We start from the raw sequence: 7,103 nt of genomic DNA, 5'->3' as shown, positions 1-7,103 counted from the left end.
AGCTATCCTGGCAGCAAAGTTGCCATACGCAAGAAGATCATTCCCCTCACACTGCCTTACCTTCCCCTCACGCTGCCATTCATTCCCTTCATCTCACGCTGACCTCCCCTCTCCACCCCCGATGGAAATCTGTGTGGTTTCTGCATGCTGTGCGCACGTATAGTTTTACCATACTACATTTCATTTCATCCTTTATTACACCCTCCCCCCACAAGTTCTATTACCAAACGCAAGTCGAAAAGCCCTCTCCCCCTTTCTCCCTCACGACTTGCGTTTCTGGACAAACGCAAGTCCAGAATTCCTTTCCCTCTTCTGTCTCCCCTTGACGTTGGACAGGTATTGTTTTCTGCCTCTTCTGAGAGTGGACACACTTGGTGCAGGCTTATGGGAATTCACTGAGAATGCCTTTGGTCGAATATGTCTTCCAGGAAGAGAAGGCAAGTTATTTTAGAGCAACTGCCTCACCGCAGGATTCAGTGTACCATGGAGAGGAAGAAGGGTGGGATAACTAAAGATGAGTGTGTGAGGTTGAGAGAGTGAGAAGTTGAGAGAGTGAGAGGTTGAGAGAGTGAGAGAGTGAGAGGTGGAGAGAGTGAGAGGTGGAGAGAGTGAGAGGTTGAGAGAGTGAGAGGTTGAGAGACTGAGAGGTTGAGAGACTGAGAGGTTGAGAGACTGAGAGGTTGAGAGACTGAGAGGTTGAGAGAGTGAGAGGTTGAGAGAGTGAGAGGTTGAGAGAGTGAGAGGTTGAGAGAGTGAGAGGTTGAGAGAGTGAGAGGTTGAGAGAGTGAGAGGTTGAGAGAGTGAGAGGTTGAGAGAGTGAGAGGTTGAGAGAGTGAGAGGTTGAGAGAGTGAGAGGTTGAGAGAGTGAGAGGTTGAGAGAGTGAGAGGTTGAGAGAGAGTGAGAGGTCGAGAGAGAGTGAGAGGTCGAGAGAGAGTGAGAGGTCGAGAGAGAGTGAGAGGTCGAGAGAGAGTGAGAGGTCGAGAGAGAGTGAGAGGTCGAGAGAGAGTGAGAGGGCGAGAGGTTGAGAGGGCGTGAGAGTGAGAGGTTGAGAGAGTGAGACGTTGAGAGAGTGAGAGGTTGAGAGAGTGAGAGGTTGAGAGAGTGAGAGGTTGAGAGAGTGAGAGGTTGAGAGAGTGAGAGGTTGAGAGAGTGAGAGGTTGAGAGAGTGAGAGGTTGAGAGAGTGAGAGGTTGAGAGAGTGAGAGGTTGAGAGAGTGAGAGGTTGAGAGAGTGAGAGGTTGAGAGAGTGAGAGGTTGAGAGAGTGAGAGGTTGAGAGAGTGAGAGGTTGAGAGAGTGAGAGGTTGAGAGAGTGAGAGGTTGAGAGAGTGAGAGGTTGAGAGAGTGAGAGGTTGAGAGAGTGAGAGGTTGAGAGAGTGAGAGGTTGAGAGAGTGAGAGGTTGAGAGAGTGAGAGGTTGAGAGAGTGAGAGGTTGAGAGAGTGAGAGGTTGAGAGAGTGAGAGGTTGAGAGAGTGAGAGGTTGAGAGAGTGAGAGGTTGAGAGAGTGAGAGGTTGAGAGAGTGAGAGGTTGAGAGAGTGAGAGGTTGAGAGAGTGAGAGGTTGAGAGAGTGAGAGGTTGAGAGAGTGAGAGGTTGAGAGAGTGAGAGGTTGAGAGAGTGAGAGGTTGAGAGAGTGAGAGGTTGAGAGAGTGAGAGGTTGAGAGAGTGAGAGGTTGAGAGAGTGAGAGGTGGAGAGAGTGAGAGGTTGAGAGAGTGAGAGGTTGAGAGAGTGAGAGGTTGAAAGAGTGAGGTTGAGAGAGAGTGAGAGGTTGAGAGAGTGAGAGGTGGAGAGAGTGAGAGGTTGAGAGTGAGAGGTTGAGAGAGTGAGAGGTTGAGAGAGTGAGAGGTTGAGAGAGTGAGAGGTTGAGAGAGTGAGAGGTTGAGAGAGTGAGAGGTTGAGAGAGTGAGAGGTTGAGAGAGTGAGAGGTTGAGAGAGTGAGAGGTTGAGAGAGTGAGAGGTTGAGAGAGTGAGAGGTTGAGAGAGTGAGAGGTTGAGAGAGTGAGACGTTGAGAGAGTGAGAGGTTGAGAGAGTGAGAGGTTGAGAGAGTGAGAGGTTGAGAGAGTGAGAGGTTGAGAGAGTGAGAGGTTGAGAGAGTGAGAGGTTGAGAGAGTGAGAGGTTGAGAGAGTGAGAGGTTGAGAGAGTGAGAGGTTGAGAGAGTGAGAGGTTGAGAGAGTGAGAGGTTGAGAGGGTGTGAGAGGTTGAGAGAGTGAGAGGTTGAGAGAGTGAGAGGTTGAGAGAGTGAGAGGTTGAGAGAGTGAGAGGTTGAGAGGGTGTGAGAGTGAGAGGTTGAGAGAGTGAGAGGTTGAGAGAGTGAGAGGTTGAGAGAGTGAGAGGTTGAGAGAGTGAGAGGTTGAGAGGTTGAGAGAGTGAGAGGTTGAGAGAGAGTGAGAGGTTGAGAGAGAGTGAGAGGTTGAGAGAGTGAGAGGTTGAGAGAGTGAGAGGTTGAGAGAGTGAGAGGTTGAGAGAGTGAGAGGTTGAGAGAGTGAGAGGTTGAGAGAGTGAGAGGTTGAGAGAGTGAGAGGTTGAGAGAGTGAGAGGTTGAGAGAGTGAGAGGTTGAGAGACTGAGAGGTTGAGAGAGTGAGAGGGTGAGAGAGTGAGAGGTTGAGAGAGTGAGAGGTTGAGAGAGTGAGAGGTTGAGAGAGTGAGAGGTTGAGAGAGTGAGAGGTTGAGAGAGTGAGAGGTTGAGAGAGTGAGAGGTGGAGAGAGTGAGAGGTGGAGAGAGTGAGAGGTGGAGAGAGTGAGAGGTTGAGAGAGTGAGAGGTTGAGAAACTGAGAGGTTGAGAGAGTGAGAGGTGGAGAGAGAGTGAGAGGTCGAGAGAGAGTGAGAGGGCGAGAGGTTGAGAGGGCGTGAGAGTGAGAGGTGGAGAGAGTGAGAGGTTGAGAGACTGAGAGGTTGAGAGAGTGAGAGGTGGAGAGAGTGAGAGGGTGAGAGAGTGAGAGGTTGAGAGGGTGTGTGAGGGTGAGAGTGAGAGGTTGAGAGAGTGAGAGGTTGAGAGAGTGAGAGGTTGAGAGAGTGAGAGGTTGAGAGAGTGAGAGGTTGAGAGAGTGAGAGGTTGAGAGAGAGTGAGAGGTTGAGAGGTTGAGAGAGAGTGAGAGGTTGAGAGAGTGAGAGGTTGAGAGAGTGAGAGTTGGAGAGAGTGAGAGGTTGAGAGAGTGAGAGGTTGAGAGAGTGAGAGGTTGAGAGAGTGAGAGGTTGAGAGAGTGAGAGGTTGAGAGAGTGAGAGGTTGAGAGAGTGAGAGGTTGAGAGAGTGAGAGGTTGAGAGAGTGAGAGGTTGAGAGAGTGAGAGGTTGAGAGAGTGAGAGGTTGAGAGAGTGAGAGGTTGAGAGAGTGAGAGGTTGAGAGAGTGAGAGGTTGAGAGAGTGAGAGGTTGAGAGGTTGAGAGGTTGAGAGGTTGAGAGAGTGAGAGGTTGAGAGAGTGAGAGGTTGAGAGAGTGAGAGGTTGAGAGAGTGAGAGGTTGAGAGAGTGAGAGGTTGAGAGAGTGAGAGGTTGAGAGAGTGAGAGGTTGAGAGAGTGAGAGGGTGAGAGGTTGAGAGGTTGAGAGAGTGAGAGGTTGAGAGAGTGAGAGGTTGAGAGAGTGAGAGGTTGAGAGAGTGAGAGGTTGAGAGAGTGAGAGGTTGAGAGAGTGAGAGGTTGAGAGAGTGAGAGGTTGAGAGAGTGAGAGGTTGAGAGACTGAGGTTGAGAGACTGAGGTTGAGAGAGTGAGAGGTTGAGAGAGTGAGAGGTTGAGAGAGTGAGAGGTTGAGAGAGTGAGAGGTTGAGAGAGTGAGAGGTTGAGAGAGTGAGAGGTTGAGAGAGTGAGAGGTTGAGAGAGTGAGAGGTTGAGAGAGTGAGAGGTTGAGAGAGTGAGAGGTTGAGAGAGTGAGAGGTTGAGAGAGTGAGAGGTTGAGAGAGTGAGAGGTTGAGAGAGTGAGAGGTTGAGAGAGTGAGAGGTTGAGAGAGTGAGAGGTTGAGAGAGTGAGAGGTTGAGAGAGTGAGAGGTTGAGAGAGTGAGAGGTTGAGAGAGTGAGAGGTTGAGAGAGTGAGAGGTTGAGAGAGTGAGAGGTTGAGAGGGTGTGAGAGTGAGAGGTTGAGAGAGTGAGAGGTTGAGAGAGTGAGAGGTTGAGAGAGTGAGAGGTTGAGAGAGTGAGAGGTTGAGAGAGTGAGAGGTTGAGAGAGTGAGAGGTTGAGAGAGTGAGAGGTTGAGAGAGTGAGAGGTTGAGAGAGTGAGAGGTTGAGAGAGTGAGAGGTTGAGAGAGTGAGAGGTTGAGAGAGTGAGAGGTTGAGAGAGTGAGAGGTTGAGAGAGTGAGAGGTTGAGAGAGTGAGAGGTTGAGAGAGTGAGAGGTTGAGAGAGTGAGAGGTGGAGAGAGTGAGAGGTGGAGAGAGTGAGAGGTTGAGAGAGTGAGAGGTTGAAAGAGTGAGGTTGAGAGAGAGTGAGAGGTTGAGAGAGTGAGAGGTTGAGAGAGTGAGAGGTTGAGAGGTTGAGAGAGTGAGAGGTTGAGAGAGTGAGAGGTTGAGAGAGTGAGAGGTTGAGAGAGTGAGAGGTTGAGAGAGTGAGAGGTTGAGAGAGTGAGAGGTTGAGAGAGTGAGAGGTTGAGAGAGTGAGAGGTTGAGAGAGTGAGAGGTTGAGAGAGTGAGAGGTTGAGAGGTTGAGAGGTTGAGAGAGTGAGAGGTTGAGAGAGTGAGAGGTTGAGAGAGTGAGAGGTTGAGAGAGTGAGAGGTTGAAAGAGTGAGGTTGAGAGAGAGTGAGAGGTTGAGAGAGTGAGAGAGTGAGAGGTTGAGAGGTTGAGAGAGTGAGAGGTTGAGAGAGTGAGAGGTCGAGAGAGAGTGAGAGGTCGAGAGAGAGTGAGAGGTCGAGAGAGTGAGAGGTGGAGAGAGTGAGAGGTTGAGAGAGTGAGAGGTTGAGAGAGTGAGAGGTTGAGAGAGTGAGAGGTTGAGAGAGTGAGAGGTTGAGAGAGTGAGAGGTTGAGAGAGTGAGAGGTTGAGAGAGTGAGAGGTTGAGAGAGTGAGAGGTTGAGAGAGTGAGAGGTTGAGAGAGTGAGAGGTTGAGAGAGTGAGAGGTTGAGAGAGTGAGAGGTTGAGAGAGTGAGAGGTTGAGAGAGTGAGAGGTTGAGAGAGTGAGAGGTTGAGAGAGTGAGAGGTTGAGAGAGTGAGAGGTTGAGAGAGTGAGAGGTTGAGAGAGTGAGAGGTTGAGAGAGTGAGAGGTTGAGAGAGTGAGAGGTTGAGAGAGTGAGAGGTTGAGAGAGTGAGAGGTTGAGAGAGTGAGAGGTTGAGAGAGTGAGAGGTTGAGAGAGTGAGAGGTTGAGAGAGTGAGAGGTTGAGAGAGTGAGAGGTTGAGAGAGTGAGAGGTTGAGAGAGTGAGAGGTTGAGAGAGTGAGAGGTTGAGAGAGTGAGAGGTTGAGAGAGTGAGAGGTTGAGAGAGTGAGAGGTTGAGAGAGTGAGAGGTTGAGAGAGTGAGAGGTTGAGAGAGTGAGAGGTTGAGAGAGTGAGAGGTTGAGAGAGTGAGAGGTTGAGAGAGTGAGAGGTGGAGAGAGTGAGAGGTGGAGAGAGTGAGAGGTGGAGAGAGTGAGAGGTGGAGAGAGTGAGAGGTGGAGAGAGTGAGAGGTGGAGAGAGTGAGAGGTGGAGAGAGTGAGAGGTTGAGAGAGTGAGAGGTTGAGAGAGTGAGAGGTTGAGAGAGTGAGAGGTTGAGAGAGTGAGAGGTTGAGAGAGTGAGAGGTTGAGAGAGTGAGAGGTTGAGAGAGTGAGAGGTTGAGAGGGTGAGAGAGAGTGAGAGGTTGAGAGAGTGAGAGGTTGAGAGAGTGAGAGGTGGAGAGAGTGAGAGGTTGAGAGAGTGAGAGGTTGAGAGAGTGAGAGGTTGAGAGAGTGAGAGGTTGAGAGAGTGAGAGGTTGAGAGAGTGAGAGGTTGAAAGAGTGAGGTTGAGAGAGAGTGAGAGGTTGAGAGAGTGAGAGGTTGAGAGAGTGAGAGGTGGAGAGAGTGAGAGGTTGAGAGAGTGAGAGGTTGAGAGAGTGAGAGGTTGAGAGAGTGAGAGGTTGAGAGAGTGAGAGGTTGAGAGAGTGAGAGGTTGAGAGAGTGAGAGGTTGAGAGAGTGAGAGGTTGAGAGAGTGAGAGGTTGAGAGAGTGAGAGGTTGAGAGACTGAGAGGTTGAGAGAGTGAGAGGTGGAGAGAGTGAGAGGTGGAGAGAGTGAGAGGTGGAGAGAGTGAGAGGTTGAGAGAGTGAGAGGTTGAGAGAGTGAGAGGTTGAGAGAGTGAGAGGTTGAGAGAGTGAGAGGTTGAGAGAGTGAGAGGTGGAGAGAGTGAGAGGTGGAGAGAGTGAGAGGTGGAGAGAGTGAGAGGTGGAGAGAGTGAGAGGTTGAGAGAGTGAGAGGTTGAGAGAGTGAGAGGTTGAGAGAGTGAGAGGTTGAGAGAGTGAGAGGTTGAGAGAGTGAGAGGTTGAGAGAGTGAGAGGTTGAGAGAGTGAGAGGTTGAGAGAGTGAGAGGTTGAGAGAGTGAGAGGTTGAGAGAGTGAGAGGTTGAGAGAGTGAGAGGTGGAGAGAGTGAGAGGTTGAGAGAGTGAGAGGTGGAGAGAGTGAGAGGTGGAGAGAGTGAGAGGTGGAGAGAGTGAGAGGTGGAGAGAGTGAGAGGTGGAGAGAGTGAGAGGTTGAGAGAGTGAGAGGTGGAGAGAGTGAGAGGTTGAGAGAGTGAGAGGTGGAGAGAGTGAGAGGTTGAGAGAGTGAGAGGTTGAGAGAGTGAGAGGTGGAGAGAGTGAGAGGTTGAGAGAGTGAGAGGTTGAGAGAGTGAGAGGTTGAGAGAGTGAGAGGTTGAGAGAGTGAGAGGTTGAGAGAGTGAGAGGTTGAGAGTGAGAGGTTGAGAGAGTGAGAGGTTGAGAGAGTGAGAGGTTGAGAGAGTGAGAGGTTGAGAGAGTGAGAGGTTGAGAGAGTGAGAGGTTGAGAGAGTGAGAGGTTGAGAGAGTGAGAGGTTGAGAGAGTGAGAGGTGGAGAGAGTGAGAGGTTGAGAGAGTGAGAGGTTGAGAGAGTGAGAGGTTGAGAGAGTGAGAGGTTGAGAGAGTGAGAGGTTGAGAGAGTGAGAGGTTGAGAGAGTGAGAGGTTGAGAGAGTGAGAGGTTGAGAGAGTGAGAGGTTGAG

The 7,103-nt window shown here is 50.8% G+C and overlaps 1 long non-coding RNA gene across 1 annotated transcript; it reads left to right on the top strand.

The window, feature by feature from the left end:
* The first annotated feature begins 1,551 nt into the window (after positions 1-1,551).
* LOC147006877 (uncharacterized) lies at positions 1,552-4,201 on the top strand. The gene is made up of 3 exons (XR_015054546.1): positions 1,552-2,909; positions 3,114-3,385; positions 4,054-4,201. It is a non-coding gene; the product is annotated as an uncharacterized LOC147006877 (long non-coding RNA).
* Positions 4,202-7,103: the final 2,902 nt, after the last annotated feature.

The sequence above is a fragment of the Eptatretus burgeri genome, unplaced genomic scaffold, assembly GCF_056783735.1.
Source record: "Eptatretus burgeri isolate ZD-2024b unplaced genomic scaffold, Ebu_testis_v1 Ebu_testis_scaffold_1363, whole genome shotgun sequence".
Lineage (NCBI taxonomy): Eukaryota > Metazoa > Chordata > Myxini > Myxiniformes > Myxinidae > Eptatretus > Eptatretus burgeri.
Note: the sequence above shows the minus strand (reverse complement) of the source record. Positions and strands in the feature narration are given on the sequence as shown.